Here is a 23,118-nt window from a genome sequence, read left to right as displayed (position 1 = left end):
CGAGCAGTTCCAAGAAGTGCTGAAATGGTGAGTAAGCCAGGAAGGTGGGGCTCAAAGGCATGATCGACGGTTTGCTGCACCTCCATGGAAGCTAAGTCATGGTGGGTCATGGGGCTTGGACACAAGGGGATTTAAGCTTTGCCAGAAGATTCACGGTATTTTGTAGTCAGCCCTACTAGTTAGACTACAGACAGCCTCCTCAGGGTCTCAGAGGAGTTAATCCTCAGAGCCCCAATGGGTCTTTCTTTTTTCACACTTACCACCTACTCCCTTTCCCACCAGCCCGCTCAAGTATCCCTATTGTCATCTACCTGTCTACTGGCATCAACCAGTCCACCCACCCATCACCTATCCATCCAAGTACCCATCCATCCATCTATGTACCCAACCATCCATTCACCCACATATTTACCCATCCAACAGCTACCCACCCATTCATCATCCCATTATCCATCCATCCATCTATCCATCCATCCATCCTTCTGGATATAGCATCCACCAAGTGCCCGTCTCAGGCACTGTATCAGGTGCTGGAGAGCTAACAGATGAATTAGATGCAGCTCCTACTTTCAAAGAGCTCATGACCCATTTTCAGGTGGGCATGTGTGTGAATAGGAAAACAAAGGAAAGAGTCAGAGAAGGCCTTACATTGGGAGAAAAGGAATGTTTCTATTTAAGGTTTCTGGAGTCAAGTGAAGGGTGGAAAAGGAAAAACACTGAGGAACTAAACAGAAAGTGCCATGTCAAGATTTACATTTTAGGACCATGTCTTTGGCAGTTCTAGGCAGGATGGATTACAGGGGAGAGATGAAAAGGTGAGTAGTTGGCAGGTTGTCCTAACATTCTTCATGAAGAATGAGGTGGCCCTAGGGAATCAAAGGAGAAAGGTCAAAGAAGGCCATAGGGTGAGATGTTTGCTGGTGTAATTTCAGGCTGGGACTAGCATGTTTGATATTTGGATTGGATGGATATTTTAAAGTGTAGGAGCAGAGATCAGGTTGGGGCTCTGGGCAGCCTAGGGGCTGTGAAGGCCAAGACATCATCATTGCCTGGTAAATGGTCTTCTCTTATTCCCCAGGCCTGGTGCCCTCCAATACTTCCTCCTCCTACCCTCCTTGCTTCCCCTGACCCACCCCTCCCCTCCCATTTCTAGAATTATGAGAGCTGACAACAGCCAAGGGTCAGGGGAGAATAAGTGAATTTCCTGCTTGTAAATCACTGCAGGAGCACAGACTGTTCTTTGCAGTTGCACCCTGACCAGCAGCCATTTATCTGGATAATGCATTTATTTATTGCCGCTTGACTGTTTTGCATTGAGATATATGTGCAAACTTAAAGTGCCAATGATTTGCTTGCAGATATCAAAGGTAGGGAAAGAAAATGCAATTGGGCATATTAGATTATTTGGTATTGAATTCAGGGTCTGCAGCCTCCCATTTTTCTCCCTCTTTGCCTTTTCTACAAATCAATTTACATGACTTTTGCTGGAAATATTCATTGGGATCCAAATCTGTGGGCAAAATCCAGCCTTAGTGATCATTTTCCTAGCAGAAGGCGGTGAGACACTGAGCAGGGTGGCTGCTGGGCTCGTGTCAGGGTGGCTGTGCTGAGCAGGTCTCCTGCCTCCATCCTTCGCACCCCACAGCCACAGCGTGGGAGCAGGGGCACACACATATGTGTGCATGCATACACTCACGTGCACACACACAGGATGAACTAGTCACTGAACTGTGAGGAGGTATTAAAAGAATGGGTCACTGATAGCTGGAGGAAATTGGGCCTGTCCTAAAGCTGCTGGCGCTTGGTGAAATCATAAGGAGGTCTCTGGGTTATTTCTTCGGAGAGACACAGGGGTGAGCACGCCTCATCTGGGGTGTGTGAGGATTAGGGCTCCCATGTGAAGATGTGGCAATGTCCAGCATTGAGACTCTCCTCACTCTTATCTTCTTCTTGCTGGAGGTATGGGTGGGCCTTGCGGTCAGTGATGTGGCTGGGAAGGTGGTCACCATCCAGGCAACCTGGCTGGCAGCGCCCAGCTCTCCTTCTTCTCTGTGGAGCCTCCCACCCACTCACGGCAGCTCCCTGCCCTTCTCCAAGTCCAGACCTCTCAGCCTCCTGACCTCTCCTCACACCCCTTCCTCTACCCAAATGATGTCTCTCCTACCCCAGGATCCATCCAGTCACAGCATCACATTACCAATAATATTTTTCAACAATCGCTTCCAGAGCAAAGTTTACTTGGCGAGGTAGAATGACATGTAGGCTAAGGCACGGAACACTTAGGCTCTAGCTGGCTTTATCTCACTGACTCCATAGCTTCCTGCAAGGCCCTTTGTGGGTCTCCATTTCCGTATCTGTTAAATGGGGTAACTCTTGCTTGCTTACTTCATCAGGTTTTATAAGAATCAACAAGACAGAGAATGTGGAAATACTCTAAGGTAGGAACTTGCTGTGGAGCAGTGACTGAACGTGAGCCCCAAGTCCATGGCTTCTGCCGCATTCGCTGTGTGACTCCAGGAGTCCCTCACGTCTCTCATCTTGGGGTCCCTCCTCTGTAACACCTCAGACGCCTGTTCGGTTGTTCTGATGAGGCTGGCAGGAACAAGTAACTGTGACCAGGGAGCCACAGGCTTTGCTCAGGCCTGCCTGCCACATACTGAGTCCTCATGACCGCAGGGATTGCTATTTATTTTTAAGAAAACATTAAAATATGTGGACTTGGATGATTGAAAAAATGGGATTACTTTGTGAATCGAGAAGAATTTAGAAAAGCTGGGGTCTCAAGGGGAAAGGGTCCTTTCTTTCAAGTGCAATCCCTTGTCCTGAAATGAACAAGGAGCATGGGGGCGGGGGAGGTGGGAGAGAACCAGTTCCTGGGAACCTGGTGTCCTGTGGTTCCTCTGTCCGCCTGCCCTCCAGCCTCCCATGTCCTGAGAGTCTGGCGTGACCTGAGTGGGCAGGTGGTTGTGCAGAGCCCTGTGGTTCTTCCTGCTCCTCTGGGGAGCTGTGCTCTGTGAGCATTCCCTCCATGCCAACCAGGGGTGGGCCCCGACACTCTGCCTGTCCCCTGTCACCCACCTCAGCCTCCCCTGCCTGTTGTTCCCTGTTGCCTGCAGGAAGCTGGTCTAATGAGGTGCACTTGGAAGCCTGCTGGCTTGGGCAAAACTGCTCTGTCAGCATTTCTTCAGCTTCTAATAAATTCACAGAAAAACTCCTTGCAGACAAAAGCTTGGCATGGAGGCTCTCTGCTCAGAAAGGTGGCTCCTCTTGAAAATCGAGTGGGAATCAGTTTCCAGGGCTGTCCCCACCCCATGGTTTCCTTTTGGGAAAGGATGTGGAGGGGCTGAGGAAGGAAGAGGGCAGGAAACCACTTGAAAATTTCAGACTTGCCTCCCCCAACCCTTGTCTCTCTCCCCAATGTCCTCCCCTCTCCCTCCCTTTTTCTCCCTCCCTTCCCCTCCCTCCCTCCTCACTCTCACTTACAGGGTCTGTGGCTGCCCTGGTATTACTCTTTGAAAACCTGGCGACTCCACCATTACACTCCTCCACCAGAGTGGAGCACGGTATTCTGTCTGTGCAAAGTGTTTCAGTCCCTGACATGGCACCCCTAACACTTGTGGCTTCTTTACACATTGCCACTTGGTTCTGGGAGGAAACCTGGGGGTTTATGGAGTCAGATGGGCCTGGATTATATTTCCAGATCATCCTCTTAGTAGATTGGAGACATGGAGACTTTCACATTCGTGACCGCAGATGTGCCCAGCACACAGCTGGGGCCTTATAAAGGTGCAGTATGGCCCTGATTCTCATCGTGTCTGAGTCTCCTCTAGGGTGTGCACGTGCATTCCTTCTGGTCATCACACAGCCGCTCTCTACCGGTCTACCAAGGCTGAGGTAGTTCCCGAGGCACACAGGGCCAGATGCTGGTGAGGACAGGTGTCAGTCTGCACCCCTGCAGCGGGGGAGGAGCTGAGCTCCCTTCTGACTGGAACAGAGGTGTCTGGGATTCTAAGGGGGGAACCAGGGACTGGAGGCTTGAGCAGAGTCAGGCAAGTGAAAGATTCCAGAAAGTGGGTGAGAGGGCTGGTCAGTGTGGATGCTGTGCCTGGTAACTGGCATTCGCCTAAACTAGATTTGAAGGGCTGCCTCCCTGGACTCTGCGAGGAGGGCCCTGTCCTTCTTGATGACCACATTTCAAAGGGCTGGCCCAGGAGTCCTTGAGAAACATACTCCCGCGTGGTAGGAAATACAATATCTTTCAACAGAAGGGCCCGCAGAGGAAGAATTTACAATTTTAAGTTTTCTGAAGGAACTGCCTTATTTGGGGGTCAGGTGCCTGCATTCAGATGTCAGCTGAAGCACATGGCAAATTCTCTTGGCAGCCTTAGCTTTCTTCAGCAGGTGTTTGCAGGGGGTTGCTGTGTCCCAGAGATGCAGCCTCAGGCTGCTAGCAGCCACGTTAGTTTGTTCAAGTCCCTCAGTGGGTGTGTGGGCGGTGGAGGGACATCGCTGGTGTTGAAAGTTGCAGTTTTACAGGCTAAGGCTGAAGCCCAGTGGAAGGGGCCCAGAGACGCCTGACCAGGTTTTGGTCACCACTGAGTGTCATCCCCAGCAGGAAGCCGGGAGCTGTGATTCCTCTAACTTCCAAAGGAGCAGCCTGAGCCCAAGAAAGACCTGCCCACAGTTCCACATGAATGATCCAGAGTCCAGCTTATTGGCACCCTCCTGGGTCCGTGCCAGCTTTGACCCTCTGAATGGAAACAGATGTGGTGGCTCCATTTGACACTCAAAGGAAGGGGGAACGAGAGTTTGTCCCAAAAGGCCCAGAGCTGCTCAGAACATGGCCCTGAGCCTCCTGTGCCCTATTCTCCGAGTGCTGAGAAGGCCTGTTTGCTATCTTGTTTCTTCCCTGGATGGATCTGTTTTCCTCAAAATGGGTGGAAGGCAGTGAAGTGGCCTCTCTTCTTCACAGGGAGGTGGCTCTGTGCTCACAGAGGCCTCCTCCTGCAGAGCCTTGCATGTGGGGAGCTCCAGGGTCGCTGGCCAGTATAGGAGGGGCAGGGCGTGGGACATCCCACCTGCTGCACCAGGTGATCCCCTCACAGGCTGGATCAGGGGTGCATGCTGGAGCTCTCCTGTTGTCCATCTCAGCTCCCCAAGGGCTGGGAGGTAGTGTTCTCTGTGTGGTCTGGGCTGCCACACCTCTCCAGTGAGCCCATCACCATGGAGCTGACCTGAAGCACCCTCGAGGCAGGCCTGGGCCCCCCTTTGGATGAAGAATGTGGGCTGTACCACATGCCAGCATGCTGGGGTCTCCCCAGCCACTTTGGCAGACAGCTCTGTGTGGTGGGTCCTGCTATGCCCAAACCTGGGTCATGCACCTTCCGGAAGCTCTGTGATGGTGAGGGATGTAGGGTCCTCCCTATGTCTGAGCGTTCCCTTGTGTCCCGTTCTCAATCTCCTTGGCTCCGCTCAGGTTACACCAGCACCAAACAGCTGGGGCATCCAGTGTAGGGTCAGACACGTGTGCTGGAGGCAGGCTGCCCCAGAGGGTGAGCTGAAGGGGGGGGCACAGGTGCTTGTTCCCACTGCCTCATGTGGGTGCTGGCAGATACAGAGGCTGTGCCTGGAAAGGGCTGGTCCATAGGGGAAGAGTGGGGTCCCATCCACATGAGGTGGAGAGCGGCTGGGGGACCAGGACAGAGGAGTCACTGTTGGGGGAAGGTGCCTCACAGGCTGGATCCCCAGGCTGGGCCAGCGTGACCTTGTGCTGTCACTAGGCCACAGCCCAAGGTCAGGTTTTCAAAAGCTAACCAAACTGGAGGGAGATTAAGAACATCACGTCTCAAGGGTGCCTGGGCGGCTCAGCCTGTTAAGTGTTCGACCCCTGATTTCTGCTCAGGTCACGATCTCAGAGTTCAGGAGATCGAGCCGTGAGTTGGGCTCCACGTAGACAGCACAGAGCCTGCTTGGGATTCTGTCTCCCTCTCTGTCTGCCCCTCCCCTGCTTGCATTCCCTCTCTCTCTCTCTCTTAAAATAAATAAATTAATTAATTAAAAAAAATTTTTATTGAAAAAAGAACATCTCATGTCAGTTAACAGGAGAGCCCAACTGGATCAGGAAGCAGGTGGTTTGGGACACTAGATTTCCTGATGAAACCGTCCCATGCTCCCCTTTTAGAGGTGTCTCATCTGGTGCCTCAGCCCTTCCCTGCTCTAGGTCCACTGATGACACACTCTTGGGACTCCAGGGAACTTCTGAATGAACCCAGTGCCCACTGTTTGGGTCTGTGGACGCAGGGGTACAAGGTGGCATCAGACTCAGGCCTAGGACCTCAAGTGGAGTTTCATCCATTACTACATCTTCTGGATCATTAGTCCCCATGGAGCTGACTTCCCAGGATAAGAGGTGGGAGAATGGCATTTGTCAGTTACTCTTCCTCTATCCCAGGTTCTGCAGTGCAGCATGGCCAGGCATCCCAGGGCTTTGTCCTCGTGCCCCTGCTCTGAGGGGAGGACTCTTGGCCTTCCAGGGTGAACTTCACAGTGACCATGTTCTCATGGGCAAGAAAGCAGCGGTGCCAAGTGGGCCGTCCATAGAACATGCTCACGCCAGGATGGGACTCTGTCCTGGGGTTTATTCAAGCTCACAGATGGGTGTGATGGATGTCAGAACCCCCTGCAGCATTGTTTAAAACACAGACCCAGGGACCCTGCTGAAGCATGCATGTAATCAGGTGGCCTTCAGGCTTGGGGGCCAGGCTTACTGGGTGGGTGGCAGGCTCCTTCTCAGTCCTGAGCCTGATGCTGGCCTGGATATATGCAGTGTGACCACTGGGCCTCACAACATTCAACCGTTGAGCCTTAAAATTAGCCCAGTACATGGAAGGATCCCTTCTGGGGTGCTGGGGGCATTCTCAGAAGTCAGGAAAGTGGCATCTTTCCTGGCATGTTTCTCCAGCAGGGTTCTGGCTGCTCCTAGGTCTGTCCAGGAGTGTATCAGCCTGTCTGTCTTTGTTTCTTTCTATGATTCTTAAAACCATTCCTTCTAGGAGGAAGCTATTTGGCCTTCAACATTTGGGCCATTATTGTTGTTTCTTTTTTCCTAGGATTCAGGAAGGAAACCCCTCCTTCCTTCCCTAAATTGCAGTGTCCTGGGGACCATTAGTCCATAACTGGATTGGGCAGGGGGCCCAGTGTCTGTACATAACTTGCTGGGGAGACAGTTTCCTGGGGCCCACCTGATAGGATCAGTTTTAGCCTCCTGATTTCCGTTTTCTCATTCCAGGGCTCAGGGCACAGCTCTTAGGCCCAGCTCCTTCCTTGTGCCTCAGTTTCCCCAGGTGTGGAATGCAAGCCCAGCTGTGCTTGCTGTTGGTTGGGGCATGGGGTCATCCTGAGGTCCCATGTCTCCTTTTGGGAGCTTTGCTTCTCCTCTGGCCTCCGAGGCTTAAAGTCCCAGAACTTGTTTCCTTCTAAGGGGCTTTGGCATGAAAGGTGTGGCCCGTCATCAGCTTGCACACCAGGCCTGGTCCCATTTTCCCTGGCCACTGGTAAGAAATGGGGCTGAGCTTGGCAGGGCCAGATCCTCGGGGAGGAGCACAGCCAGCAGTTGCCCTGGAGCGGGCAGAAGTGTTCTCACTGCCCAGGTGAGATACCTTCCTGTGCCTGACTGAGTAGGACAGACCACCAGGGTGGGGGCTGAAACTTGCTGGCCACTCTCCTCAGTCTCTGGTCACCTTTCCCAGCTCAAGCCTGAGATGATGAAGCACTTTCTCGCAGGGTGGTGGGAGCTCCCTGTGCCCCTGGACATCAGGGTCTGGGTCAGAACCCAGATTCCTCCTCCCTTCCCCCTTTTTGGAAGAAGGGCCTTTTGTATTTGGACTGCAATCTTCTTACAAAATCTGCTCCTTGGGCCCTACGCTGCTCTCTGGCCCAGCCTGGAGGGCAGTGAAGTGAGCACAGACCTTGGGATAGAGCTGACCTGGGTTTGAACCCAGCCCCTAGCTGCCAGCACCCCACCAGGGCAGGGGGTTTGCAGGTTTTGCTCCCTTGAGTGCCCCCAGCTCCTAGACCATGTGCTGGGCTTGCTGCATACATTTGCTAAAAGATACGTGTGTGGTATTGGTACCAAAGAACATACTGGTAAGAAACAAAAAACAAGATAACCCAAAAACTGTCAGCACCTCTTCCCTGGGCTTCTACCCAGCCAGCTCTGTCTCACTCTGTATTTGTTTATCGATATTTTGATTTTTGAGGTTTAAATCAAGGCAGACAGATGTCTCCTGGGGCAGCTGCTCAGGAAGTGTGTGGGGGCTCCCTTCTGCCTCACTGATCTCTCCTGCCTGGCTTGCTGAGGGGTCCTTGCCTGCAGCAGCTGACCCAACCACATTCCTTCTCACCTGGGGTCTGGCACAGCTTGCTCCCTGATCTCAGGAGCCCCCCTGGATGGCTGTCAGCCTGGGCTATGTGAAGTGCATAGCAGCTGGGTCTGTCCACTGTCCACAGAGAAAGCCCAGGGAATCCCACATGTGGGCCTCACTGCTGATACACCCATTTGCATTGTCACATGTCCATGGTCTTCTCAGTGACACTTCCCCTAAACCATATCTGCTCCTTGCTCTGGCTCATTGTTTTCTGGAAGTTGTGAGTTTGGGGCACAAACACCTACTTCTGTTAGAAACCCCTTTCATGGTTTCCCTCATTGTGAGCCCATGGTGACACTAGGGAGTTCAGACCCAGGCCACAGACATACAACTTTTCATTCCTGGTGACAAGAAGGGATAATCTTGCCTTTTCCAGCTTCTTCTAGAAGCAACACACATTCCTTGGCTCCTGCCTACATGACTCCAGTCTCTGCTTTCATGGTCACAGAGCCTCTCCTGCATTTGACTCTCTTGCCTCCTTCTCATAGGGACCCTTGTGATTCCATTTAGGGCTTACCTGGATAATCCAGGAAAATGTTCCCAACTCAGGGGCCTTAATTTAACCACGCCTGCAGTCCCTTTGGCCAAAAAAAGTGATATTCACAGTTCCAGGGATCAGGGCATGGTCATCTTGGTGGCGGGGGGTGGGGTTCAGTCCGCCACAACAACTTTAGAATTTTCTAAATGCACCATGTGTCAAGACTGCAGAGTAGAAAGGATTCTGTAGCTGGGATTCAGACACGGGCTGTAATTGTGGCTCTCCCATGTGGGTGGGCTGGGACAGGACCTCACCTCTCTGGGCCGCAGCTCACTGGGCTGGATTTCAGAGTTCCTAGGCTTCTTCAACACAGGCACTGCCTTTGAACATTCTTGGTGGCTTGAAATCAAACAACTGAGTGTCTGCATTAGAGGATGGAAAAAAAAGGGTTGGGTTGAGGCACCACAAAATGAAGTACCAAATGGTGTCTGAACCTTTATTTCTCAGCCCAGGGTCAGTCCCTGCTAATTTATCCAGGTAGTAATTCCCAAAGTCTGAAGACTGAGCTCTTTTGCTTTCCACTGTTTAAAAATGTTTGCTAGGCACTGTCAAGTGACTTGCAGTTTGCTGCAGGTTGGGCTCCGGGAAGCAAGAAGTTTCCCCCAAGCTAACTTGAGGTGCAGATTAGTTTAGGAAGTGTTGGGTCTGCACCTGAGGAAGGAGGGTCAGGACACAGGTCTGGGCAGAGGGCCCAGCTGAGCTGCAGTGACTCAGCTGGCCCCACAGAGAGCTGAGGATGGCCATGAGAGCGCAGTGGAGTTGGGACAAGGGGTGGGAGCAGGTCTGTGTGACAGTGTGTCCAGCAGTCATGGATGTGGCCATCTGGGGAAGGGGTGTGGCCCTAGGCAGTCCCCAGGGGCTGCACTTTCAGCAACTGGAGAATGAAGCCTTCATTCCTAAAGGAGGAACCAAGGCACATCATTCCCTCTCAAACCACCTTTCCTTCTTTCCTTCTTGCCTCTGCACCTTTGCACAAGGTGGTCCCTGTTCCTGGAATGTCTTTCCCTTCTGTCCAGGTCCTTTAGCTCCCTAGTAACTTCTAGTAACTTCTGCCTGGTGTGCTCACCCACCTCAGGGAGCCTACCTCCATGGGCCTCTCACCTCTGCCCACTTGAAGCTGCTGCTCTTGCTTTGGAGGCTCTTGCTGTCAGATTATATGAGTATTTGTTTATGGATCTATACTATGGCCTGAATATTTGTGACCCTCCCCATTCATGTTGAAATCCGAACCCCCAAAAGTGATGGTATGTAGTAGACAGAGCCTCTGGGGAGGGCTTAGGTCATAGAGAGGGGGCCTCTGGGGAGCGCTTAGGTCATAGAGGGGGCCTCTGGGGAGGGCTTAGGTCATAGAGAGGGGGCCTGTGGGGAGGGCTTAGGTCATAGAGAGGGGGCCTCTGGGGAAGGCTTAGGTCATAGAGAGGGCCTCTGGGGAGGGCTTAGGTCATGAAGGTGGAACACTCAAGAGTGGGATTAGTGCTCTGATAAAAGACCCCATAAAGCTCTCTAGCCCCTTTTCACTGTGTGAGGATATTAGCATCCTTTGGCCTGAAAGAAGCCCTCACCTGACCTGCCAATGCCTTGACCTCCAGTCTCCAGAACTGTGAGCAGTATGTTTCTGCTCTTCATAAGGCACTGGTCTGTGGTGTTTTGTTCTAGCAGCCCAAACAGACGAAGACAGTCTATCTCTCCACCAGCCTGGCTGCTGGAGGGCAGCTGCTGTGTCCTATACATTTTTGAGTAAGACCCTACATAAGCGAGTAGTTCATTGCGTGATTTTCTGGCTACAGAGGATTTAAATGACTTGAATCTCCTAGGACACATGATTCTTCAGGCTTCCAGACAGGAATCCTAACCTTCTAATCTCCACAGAGTGGCAAATGCAGGGCTTAATTGAGCTGTGTTAGGATGATAACCGAGGCAGCCTAATAAAATGAGGTGTAGGATCACAGGCAGGGCTTGCTCTGTGAGCAATTTTGAACTGTCATGGGGAGGTGGTAATACGGGATGAGGGTGGGAGTTTCTGGAGCCAGTATGCATGACGCCAGCCTGGAGATCCATTTATAGATCTAATGGCGATGGTTTGGATGGACTCACTCAAAACAGTGCATGCACTGAAAAGCTTGGGTTCTTCTGGATGAAGCTAAGTGTTGTGTTTTTTTTTTTTCCTTTGACTTAATGATAAAACCCAATGAATCCTAGGACCTGCCAACAGTGGTGAATTGGTTCTGTCTCCACAACCTCAGGGACTGCTTGGAGGGAAGAGAGAGGAATACCTCCAACAAGGAGGACAACTTTTCATGGCACATGCTGCTTAATGTTCCCTAAACTGAGCTTCCCATCCAGGGAGAGTGGACACCCTGACAGCAAGGAGCCCCCGGGCCAGGGTGTGAGGCAGAATGGGAGTGTTGTTACCATGCAGATTCCTAGGCCCTGCCCATCCATACCTACTGAACTGGGGCTGCTGGGGGAGGGGATGGGCATTCATAGCTTTTAGGTTTCCAGGGGACCCTGAGGCCTGAAGAATGACATTTGGCATCCATTGCCAGGACAGGCAAACACCCCAGTAGATGGACCTTGGAAAAAATGAGACATCAATGAGGTTCAATAGTGTTACCTCACTCCCTCAGCTAGTGACCCTGCTGACTGAAAGTAGAGCTGCTATTGATCGAGCACTTGTGTGCCTCCTGAGTTAGGAACTATTATTGTCCCCTTTTACAGATGACTATGTTGAGGCACAGGGAGGCTTGAGTAACTGTTTCAAGATGCTAGGGCTGAGGGTGGTGAACTCAGCATTCAAACCTGGCGTGCTGATTCCGTGCTGGCTCTTAACCCTACTCTACATGGGCTTCTATAAACTAGGGTGTCACAGAGCCCCCTGCAGGCTCTCTGCTGCTTCTTGCTGGGTGTCCTTGGATGGCCCCTTCCCTCCTCCAGCCTGGGCTCCATGACCCCAGGCTGCCCTGTGGGCCAGGGCTGGGGCTGGCTCCCATCACGTCCCCCCGGACTGAGTCGCCTCTCCTGTACACCTGCTTCCGTGGTTCCACAGGAAACTGAGCTGTCATCTAGGTAAGAAGGTGGGGCTGCTTTGGTTTCTATTTCGAATCTGGGATCCCACCTCTGAAGGGAAATACCATTCCTGCTTTTTAATTATTCAAAACAAGTTTTAAATTAAATGTTATCTGATTCTGTGGTCATTCATTGTAGTGAATCTGGAAAATTCAAAGTGGAATAATGCAGAAAATTCACCCCTAATTCTCCTACTTGCTGTTAGCATTATTACATTTTTCTTTCTGGTGTTTCTTAAATTTGTTTTCCTTTTCTTTTTTATATATTTTTAAATTTATTTATTTATTTGTTTATTTATTTATTGAGAGAGAGAGAGAGAGAAAGAGTGCCTGAGCACACTCCTGAGCGTTCCTAAGCAGGGGAGGGACAGAGAGAGAGGGGGACAGAGGATCCAAAGCAGGATCTGGGCTGACAGCAGAGAGACCCATGTGGGACTCAAACTCACAAACTGGGAGGGAGATTAAGACCTGAGCCGAAGTTGGATGCTCAACGGACTGAGCCACCCAGACTCTGGGTGCCCCTGTTTTCTTTTTCTTAATTGAGCCCACACCGTAAATAAAATCTTGCATTCGGATTTTAGTTCAATATTAAATCAGAAACATTTTCTCACATCATTAAAACAGCTTTTTGTAAACATTTTTCATAGGTACCCAATATCCCATTGATATGATAATTTATTACTTAACCACTTCCCATGTTTGGGTTACCTTTAATTTGTTACTATGATGAGAATGTCTGACAGACATCTTTGTGTGTACACCTTTGTCTTCGTCTCTGATTGTGCAGACTCTGTCGAAGCAGTATCTGTAGGTTATTACAAATCGTCAGGTTGCTTCCCTGCAAGCTTACGCTAACTTGTTTTCCTGCCCTGTGAGTTAATATTTGACCTCAAAGAGAGGCTATGAGTCCTCCCTCAGTTATGAAATGACTCCCCAGATTAAACTGGGGCAGAAAGAACAAGGGTGGCCCCCTTCTCCATGAAGGGAAGCCGTTGGGGTCTTCCAGCCTCTGTTACGGGAGCACGTGGTGTGTGGAGCAGGAGGCATACAGCTCATCTCTAGGCAGGTTAGGTGGGTCGTATTTGCCTATTAAGCCAGTTATTTTTAATGGATTTCATTTTAAAAGATCCATTGCCAACCTAATGTCAAAGAATTTTGTGTAGGAATAACTTTTAGATTTTGATGTGCTTCTGCTTGGTCACCTAGAGGAGGGATTTTATCCTCTAAAATGTCACGTTCCCATGCCCCTCCTCACCTGCAGGTCACAGACCCCAGGCCTGGTGTCATCCCAGCACCCACGTGGCCCCAATGCCTTGGCATACCCTCTCAAGCTTGCCGGCCATGGGGGCCCTGAGTGCTTCCCCGGGGCAGGAAGGGATGCATAGGGAGGAAGTGGGCTGGCAGCCTGGGTCCACCATGGCCCTCCCTCCCATGCCCAGGACAGACAACCCACTGGCGCTGTCTGCCTGTTGGACCTGGGTATCTCCTCAGACACCTTCTCAGCACTGGGAGTCATTGCCTGTCAAAATAAATTTCAATTTATTTACACAGAAAATTGAAGCTCGTTTTCCATCCCCATTTAGCCCCCTACAGTTACGGCATCCACCACAGGGTAGGTGTTGGCCCTGTGATTTCTCCCTGCTTGTGGACATGACATGTGTGGCTGGACGACTAGCAGAGAGTTTGAGTGGCTCCAGCCATGTTTGGGCGCCTTGGTCCCCACAGGGCCTTTCAGCTCCCACCTCTCTGATCAGGCTGGAGGCTGCTCCTCCCTCCCCAGACTTTCTGACTTCAGTGGGAGCTGCTTTTAGGCTTTTCTGTCTACTCTGTGTCTTTCATTGCCTGTGTCCTCTGTCCTTCCTGCCTGTAGTGGGGCTTGTTTTGCTATAGGTTCTTGTAAGGAGTCACTTTGCAAGTGTGAATTTAAGAAGCAGGTGGGAGCTGAGGGAAGCTTTGAGGACATGGAGGCAGTGGCAGGTGGCCCTCTGGGGCTGGAATACCCACACCTTCTCCCAGCTCCGGCCTGCCCCTCATTGACCTCTGTCCTGTTGGGGTTGGGGGACCTGAGCCTTTAGCAGTAACAAGTCAGTTGCTGGCTGATAGGATTCCCGAGGCCCAGTGGAGTCACTCTGCAAAGGCTCACAGAGTCTTCATTGCCAAGGCCTTCTCTCCATGTGGATGGTGAGCTCCTCCAGAGTGGGGACCACATCCGGCAATGCTGCTTCTCCCTTGGTGTTGACTCTTTGTAAATGCGTTAAGAGGTCATGTTACTGATCTTCACTCACCAAGTAGCTATGGAGCCCCTACTCTGAGCAGGTGCTGTTCTAGAGCCTGACATCCCTGATGACCCATGAGCCTGCATTCCAGGTGGGGGAGGAATCAAACAATAAATGCCAAGTGTTTCATACTTCATGCAGTGTGGTGGAGGTAATTAAGTGTCTGTAACAAAGTAGGACCGAGTGAGTGGGCTGAGAGTGCCAACTGTAATTTCACAGGGTGACCAAGGCAAGCCTCAAAGAGCAGGTGACATTTGGGTGAATGGCTGGAACAGGTGAGGGTGTTGGCCACGAAGATATCTATGAAAGGAATGTTCCAGACAGAGGGAACAGCAAGTATAAAGGCCTGAGGGCAGATGTGAGACACAGTGAGGTTGCATGCAGAATGGCTGGAAGGCCAGATCCCCGGGGCCCGTGAACCTTCACAAAGGCTGGGGCTTCCCATCCAAGTGAGGCAGCAGCCCTGCTGGGCTTGTGGGAACACACTGTGGAAGGCTGGTTGGAAGGACTGTACAGTAATCCAGACAGGGGCTGATGGCAGCTGGGACAAGAGAGTCAGCTGCGAAGGTGGCAAGAGGTGACTCAATGTTGGATGCATTTTGAAGGTAGAGCTGGCAGAATTCCCAGGACGTGGAGTTTGAAGGAAAGAGGGAGTTTGAAGGAAAGAGGCACCAAAGACAATTACAGGGGTTTTGACCCTCTCAGTCAGGAGCATGTGCTGCTATTATCAGACACGGCAAAGTCTGTGGGTGGCACAGATTGGGGCAAGAGACGGAGAAATAGTTCAGGCTGGGACCCACAGAGCTGGAGGTGCCCACAGACCCCCAGAAAGCCTGCGTGCTGGAGGCTCCAGGTGGGAGGGCAGGCTGTGGGCCCAGGCTGGTGAGCAGAGGGCCATCTATAGAGGCCCTCTGTTTTCTTAGTGTAGCAGGACAGTCGCCAGCTTGAGGACAGCAGAGGGGTTGCAGCATCTGGGGAGAGGTGGGCAGGCAAGACCGGCCACCTTGCTGTGTGGAAGGGGGCACGCATGGTGGAGCCTTGGGGACTCATGTGAGCTCTGTGCCATGGTAAAAATTAATGGATGACTACAGCAATCCAGTATAGGCTGTGCTACCAGTGGTTCAGATCCTTTAGGAATGAAGGTGTAGGTCACCTGGCCAGGTGAAGAACCATGATCCACTGAGGTGCTGGCGGAGGGAGAGGAAACAGGCATGGGTAGAGGGAAAAGGAAGTTGTGAAGGCCAACTAGGGCTGTAAATGCTGGATGTGAGTTCTCTTCTTTATTAGGCACACATTTGTATATATTTACCCTTTTCTTTTTTCTCTCTCCCTCCACTACTTGCTGATACAGGATCTCACATGGAGATTGTGGCTGAGCTGGAAAAGGGAAGAACATTCTCTAGAGACAGTTCCATGCCATACAGACCTTTGTCCCTGTTTTGAAGGGGATTCAGTGTGTTTCCAATTCTGTGAGGTACTGCTGTGTGGGGTGAGATACAGGCATGGGGCTGCTGTCCTTGCTGTCGGAGACTGTGCATGTCCCTTGTGGGCTCCCATCACCCCTACATTCTGCTCTGGGTCAATGCAGGTGAGATGTCTGGAACTATGTATTCCCCCTTCCTCTTGGTCTGGTAGAGGCAGGCAAAGAGAGGTGCGGGTGAGATTTGGGAGGTGGAGGAGAAAGGGAACACATGCGTCCTTGGTGGTAGGTGATGATAGCTTATGAGGGTCAGGTGCTTGGTGCTGTGGGCTGCTGAGATAATTTCTGGTGGCCTCCTTGCTCCCCAGCTGTCCAGCCATCATGGACGCCTCTAACTCTCCCTGTGAAAACCATTTCCACGACTAAGTGGGATACCTTGAGGGGATGCAGCCTGATAAGAGCTGGTGCATATGCTGGGCCACATGCACCTGAGTGTGCCTAGGAGCTGGGGCGTGGTTACTGATATTTCTATGGAATGCACACAGGTACCTTCCCCTGCCCTCTTTGTGGAGAGGTGTGTGAAAGGCTCCATGGGCTGCCCCGGAACATTACAGAGTCTCTGTGCCTACAGATGATTTTATCAATGTTTAAGTAAACTTCCCTCGTAAAATTGACAAGCAGTCTAAAAATATTTCTGCTAATAAGCCATGGATTGATGATCACACTAATAACGTAAGCAGAAGTGACAAGAGGTAGCACGACTGGCAGATATACTCTTAGTGGGGACTTTCCTTGCTTCCACCTTATGTTGTGAACATACTGCTGAACTGGTAAGAGTTTATATAGTTGCATCCTTAATAATCTTTTTTTTAAATTGTATAACTTAAAAATAGATTTGAAAGTAAAAATAAATTTTAAAACAATTGTGTTTATAGATTCAGTTGCTTGGTAGAGAGCGTGTAGGTGACAATGCCCATCTGTGTGTGCTCATGCCAGGCTGAGGGCGTGGGGCAGGAGATAACGTGGGGGTGGGTGGGAGTTGGATGGAAAAGCTATCATTTTCCTTCCTTTGCATTTTCTAGTAGCTTTCTGCATAGACAACAGCTAATTCTTTTTTTTAATGTTTATTTTTTAGAGAGAGAGAGAGTGGGGGGTGGGGGGCAGAGAGAGAGGTAGACACAGAATTTGAAGCAGGCTCCAGGCTCTGAGCTGTCAGCACAGAGCCTGGTTCAGGGCTTGAACTCACCAATGGTGAGATCAGACCTGAGCTGAAGTCAGACACTTAACCTACTGAGCCACCCAGGTGCCTCCAAAAGCTACTTCTTTTTGACTATCAACTCTATATCTAGACACTTCACTGAATTCTCTTATTTTTCTCATAGATTTTTCTCCAATGGAATCTCCTGGATTTTCCAGATATACAGATAATAATTTTGCTTCCTTCCTCCTAATTTTTATTATCAAACTACCAGGCCTAAACTGAATTCTGTATCATCAAAGTATAGAATCTGAATGTGTGTGTAAGCTGTTCTAGAAGTTAGAGAAAGACATCAACACTATTTTATGGGGCTAGCATAAAACTCACACTGAAACTTGACAAAGAGAGCCCCAAAATAAAAATTCATATTGATTGATGCAAAAGCTTGAAATACAGTTTTAGCAAATCAAGTTTATAAACAAACTAAAAGAACAATGCAGTACAACCCATGGGTGCTCATTCCCAGAATCCAAGGATATTTTACTGTCAGAAAATAATTAACATTATACAAAATATTGGGAATTAATTTTCCATATTAAAAGGTCACAAGAAAAAATAAATCACTACCTGGAGATTGTCTCCACTAAATTCAAAGTGGCATTTGATAGAAGTGTATAGTCATACCTAAAACAGGAATAGACAAATACTTCCTCCATGTAGCAAGAGAAACAAACTTAAACAAGAAGCCAGCATCCTAGGAATAGGGACTCTCTGAGAGCACATCCATTAAAGGCAGAAATGGGAAAGATGATCATTAATAAGAGTTGGTAAACAGAAAGGAATAAGGTATAAAAATTGGGAAGAAGGGAGCAAAACTATCATGACTTTCAGGTGACTTACTTGTGTACCTGAAACCAGCAGGAGAATCTCGTGAAAAACAAGGGAATTCGGTTGTGGAACAGATACACAGAATATTTTCCTGTAATAATTCATCTGCTAATTTTGTTCTATACTCTACACATTTTTTCCTATATTCAAATTTGTTAATTCACATTTTTCTGGGAAGTCATCTGTTTCTTCTAGATTTTGTATTGTATTTGTATGGATTTGAACAAAACATGCCTTCATTATGTCTCATGCATTTTTTTCTGTCATTTCCTATTTTCACTCATAACTTGGGGCATTTTGCTTTCCCTTTTCCCTTGATTGGATTAGCATGCTATGATGTCTCTCTTTGCCCCTCCCCAATCTACTTTCTGCCCAACCTGACCTTTCCTGGCCCAGGGGGGCCACCTTCGTGCCTGGGTCACCTGAGCAAACTTGCATGCGTGGGCTGGCATCCAGGAGGGGTCGGAGGGAAGGACAGAGCATCGAGATGCCATCCAGCCACATTGCAGGTCAGGCTCTCCCCTGGCTCCTTCACAGCATCCCTCTCCTGCCTCTTCAGTCTGGGGTGGATGGCTTGCTTCACCAAGTGCTGGATCTGGGAGCCCCACTTCCCTCCTTTGCCCCCTCTCACCCTGCCCTCACTCTTTAGTAGGTTGGCCATTGAGGTCTGGAAACCCAGGAGGTGCCACTGTGTGTAAATGTTCCATGGGCCTTGGAAAGGAGGGGACATTCTGTTTGCTCGGCTTGGTTTGAAACATCTTGATTCATTTTGTTACATAGACAACCCCCCCCCCCTTAATCTTTTGTCATTGTGTTTATGTGATTGATTGGTCATAGGCAGACAGAGAAGTGACTTAAATCTGTTTGCTCCTGTTGTGTTTCTATTTCTCTTTGTATTTGCTGTAGTTTTTCTTTTTATCATTTGCTGCTGCATTATTTGGTACATAAATTTTCCTGACAGTTAGAACTTTATTGTATATTATACTCTTTATCATTATAGAGTGCCTTTCTTTCTCTCCATAATGCTTTTTCCCTTGAATTGTCTTGACTGGTATTACTTCACACCCCCAGCTTTGCCTTGTCTGTATTAGCCGGGATGTCTGCAGAGGCTTTCAGTGACCTTGTTATAGATGCATCTCTTTCTTTTCAAATGTAACCTTTAAAATGTGTTCATCCACTCATACTTATTGATGTATCCGTTGCATTTGGTCTTAGATCTATCATCTTTTTTGTTACATTATTGAGTTTTAATGTTCTGTGTGTGTGTTTGTACTTCATACGTTTTCTTCCAGGAACATGGAGGCTGATTGTCTTGTTTCTTGGTATTTATATTTATATAATACACTTACAACTCCATTTCTTGATTTATCAATTTTCAGACAGTATTTGACAACCCATTATGAAATATGAGAACAGAAGGAGATTAGACTTTCTTCCAAATCCCTCACCTGCCCGAACCTCCAAGTGTGCTTAGTTGATACCATTCTCACGTGGCTCATGTTAGCATCCTGACATGCAGAGTCATATTTGCAATTTTTGGCCTTGGTTCTGTAAGTAACCCACTTCTGGACCATCTCCGGTCTTCAGACTGGGCATGTCCATGTATGCCTTGACTGGCTGGCTGTTTTTAGCCAGTATGACTTTCAAGAGACCTTCATGGGTGTAGTATTTGGGGCACTTGCATGTTTGAGACTGCTCAACTGGGCTTAGTATAAATTTTTTAGGTCACAGTTTATTTCCCACAAATGTTGAACACATTCCTCTGTGGTCTTCTGGAATTTACTAGTGCTGGGAGAAATCTGAAGGCAGCCTGATTTCCTTCTTTGTAAGGAATTATAATTATTATTATTTTTGCCTGGATGTCTAAAGAATTTCTTCACTATCCTTGAGAAAGCATGCTAGGATATACTTTAGTGTTGATTTGCCTGTATCATTTTCTTCTGGAGTGTGTTATGTTCTTTCGCTCTGTAGATACAATTCTTCCCTTTTTTTTTTCTCCAAAACGATTTCCTTCTCATTTACCTTTGAATATTTTCATTTCCATTTGGTAGGTTCCCTGTTTTAGGGATGCCAATTATCCTTCAGTTGGGTTCTTGTTGCTCTTCACGTCCACTGACTTTTAAAAATCACTTTAATCAATTTGCCTTTCCATTCTGCATTCATTTTGATTATATTCAATCTTTGTCAGAAATGCAATGATCCACCCTGTCTTTCCTTTGCTATTTCTAATTTATTTATTAGTTCTGAAAGGCACTCTATTTGTTTCCTTGCCTCTTTAATCTCCCCTTGTTATGCTGTTATATTATTTAATCACTTTTAAAACCTGTAAATCCTTGGTAGTGTATGCAATGCTTTCACACTCATTATCTCGTGTAATTCTTACAAAAGTTTTGAAGAGTAGGTATTATCTTTCTTCCCTGACATTTTATTAAAAAAATTTTTTTAATGTTTATTTATTTCTGAGACAGAGAGAGACAGAGCATGAATGGGGGAGGGGCAGAGAGAGTGGGAGACACAGAATCCAAAGCAGGCTCCAGGCTCAGGGCTGTCAGCACAGAGTCCAAAGCAGGGCTCGAACTCACAAACCGTGAGATCATGAGCTGAGCTGAAGTCGGTCGCCCAACCAACTGAGCCACCCAGGTGCCCCAAGGAGTCCCTGACATTTTATTATACATATTTTCACATACAGAAAAGAGGAAGGCATTTCACAGTGACCCTCCACTTATCCACTACCCAGATCCCATCAACATCTTCCTACACTTGGTTTGATCAGGATTTCTCCACCCCTCTTTCTTCCCTTCCATCAATCCTTCTTATCTTTGATACATTTCAACTTGCAGACCTCAGCACACTTCCCCCAAATACCTTGGCAGAGACATCTACTTTTTTTTTTTTTAATTTTAATTTCATTTCAATTTTCTTTTTTTTTAAGAGAGAGAGAGAGAGAGAGGAAGAGAGAGCACAAGTTGGGGACAGGGGCAGAGGGAGAGAGAGAATCCTAAGCAGGCTCCACTCTCAGCACAGAGCTCACCACAAGACTCAATCCCACCACCTTGGGATCAAGACCTGAACTGAAATTAGGGGAGACAGATGTTCAAGCAACTGAGCCATCCAGGCACCCTGATATCTACTTTTGAGGTTTGTGTCAGGTTTTCTTTAGCATGTAGCAGCTTTGGGGCATTTCCTACTGTTTCTTGTCTCCCAACCCCCCTTCCCACCCAGAGTGGATTATTCATCTATTTTGCCTTATGTTTCTTCCTTTAATTTATTCTTTTCTTTGCTCTCATATTTTCCATGACTGCTATATCCTTTCTTTTCATTTTGAATATATGTAGCTCAATGAAGACTTCCTCTTTGTGTTAATATGGTATGGGAAATTTCTCCCTGCCTTTCCTTCATCTTATTTGAGACTCTTTGTTCTCTTCCCTCAGAGCTTCTGTCTGAGGGCTGGGTGTTTTCCACGGTTTCCTGTGGCAGGATCTAGGGGTGGGTGGTGAGGGAGGTGGGGTACTGGGCTATGGTTAACTGTGGACTTACTTGTGTTTGTCTCTGCCCTGCCATTGCAAAGGGAGCTTTGTTACAGGCTCTCTTCCTCTGGGAGAATGGATGTCTTAACCCTGAGGGAGGATCCTCGGCTTTCATTCATCTCAGATCCATGTTGCCAGGCTCAACCAGGAGGGACCTCTTCTTTTTTTGATAATCTGCCTCTCCCAGGAGCTCCAGGCAGAGTTCTGGGGTGGGACCTGCCCTGTGCTGTCCCTGCCTCATCTCCCAGCATCCTCTAACTCCTCTGAGGACCTCCTCTTCTCTCTGTCCTCTGCTGTACTAACACCATGTTTATTTATTGGAGAAAACCAGCCCTTGGTAGAAACAGTTTTTCTGCTGTTCCCCTCCAGGTTGGTGAGCAAGTCTGCTCCCGCCGAGTCTTCTCCTGGCTCCGGGGAGGGGAGGCAGATGTTCTGGAGAGTTGCCCACCACAGCACTCAGCACCCCTGCATCTCTTCTCTACCTGTGCTCACCTCCCCCACCCCCTTGGTGTGATTGTTCAGTTACTTTCTTATAGGGAAGGGACCGTGAGGACTGGGCCACCATGCTGATTCCAGCTCATGTCCCCTATCTCCTTTTTCACCATCACTTTCTGAAATTTATGCTGAGGATATCTCAAATTCATAATAAATTAAACTACATATCATTCATTTAATTGCTATTAAGTGTGATACAAGTCATTTATGGTTGCTGCAGTGAGGCTGGGGTGGCTGTGAGGTTCACTCCCGTCTGCCTGTCCCAGCACCTCAGGACCCTTGGTGTGCACCAGAAGGTCCACCTTCCACTTCATCGGAAGAGCCAGGGGACAGGGAGCCAACTCTGAGACCCCAAATCACAGCTGCCAAGCAAGCTTCTCTCCACCCCTATTCTGAGGGACTATGATGCTCTCTGGGTCCACTCAGGATACCACTTTAGTGTGACAAGGGTTGTTGTGTTAACAGGGATTCCTGTCAGAGAAAGAAAAGGAGAAAATGAAGAGTACTATCTGTCCTCAGCTCAGATGTGAGCCTCTCACCCCAGTCTCTCACCCACGTAAGACAAAAGACAAGCAAACTTGGAGAAAAGTGGTCACAGGACAGGACCCTGCATTTTTCGAAGATGAAATCCCTAATGGCTAATAGGGTCAATTGGCGTGTCTGGGGAGGTGGCCAACCATGAGATGGTGCTAGGAAGGCCACGAAGGAGAGTGACCAGAGCGGGTGATACATACTCTCAGTCCCCCTGGGAGTACTGTACCTCAGCTCTGCCTTTGGAGGCCAGATGGGAGAGTCCTGATAAAACTGAAAAAGCACAAAACCGTAACCCAGAAATTCCTCGAGGTATTCTCCCCAGGGAAACTCCTCCGTGTGAAGGTGTGAACACCGCTGTTAGCTGGAGCATTGTTTACAGTACTGAAAAATAGCAGTGCCCACTGTGAAGGAACAGGCTGAGTAAATCACACTATATTCACATGCATGCGTTCTAACAGCAATTACAACAAATGAGCCAGATTTATATGAATCAACTGCAAGGGAGCTTAAAGCTGCACTATGAATATGATGAGTGAAGAAAGCATGTTTCAGGATTATAAATTCATTCTGACTTTATGTAAATAGTAAAAATGAACAAAGCATTGCTATGCTGTCTTTTTGGATGCATAGAGTAAAATATGACTCTCAGGATGAGAACACATACTGGCTTCAGATAGGGGTTGTCTGTCGGGCTAAGGAGGAGGAATGGGACAGGGAAGGGATACTGAGGAGACTCAATCATAGCTATATT

At 48.8% G+C, this 23,118-nt stretch overlaps 1 long non-coding RNA gene across 4 annotated transcripts; it reads right to left on the bottom strand.

Annotated features, from left to right (window-relative positions):
- Window positions 1-659: 659 nt before the first annotated feature.
- Window positions 660-10,224, bottom strand: LOC122240863. Of its 4 annotated transcripts, none has more exons than XR_006220594.1 (4): window positions 10,066-10,224; window positions 8,944-9,326; window positions 3,079-3,343; window positions 1,305-2,592 (listed from the first exon to the last, which is right to left on the bottom strand). It is a non-coding gene; the product is annotated as an uncharacterized LOC122240863 (long non-coding RNA). The 4 variants fall into 4 exon arrangements; XR_006220597.1 differs by having other exon boundaries at window positions 9,219-9,326; XR_006220595.1 differs by lacking the exons at window positions 1,305-2,592; window positions 3,079-3,343 and adding an exon at window positions 660-866.
- Between the last annotated feature and the right edge of the window lie 12,894 nt (window positions 10,225-23,118).

This window comes from Panthera tigris, chromosome C1 (genome assembly GCF_018350195.1).
Source record: "Panthera tigris isolate Pti1 chromosome C1, P.tigris_Pti1_mat1.1, whole genome shotgun sequence".
Classification (NCBI taxonomy): Eukaryota; Metazoa; Chordata; class Mammalia; order Carnivora; family Felidae; genus Panthera; species Panthera tigris.
The sequence above is the reverse complement of the archived record's forward strand: the minus strand, read 5'-3'. Positions and strand labels throughout refer to the sequence as shown.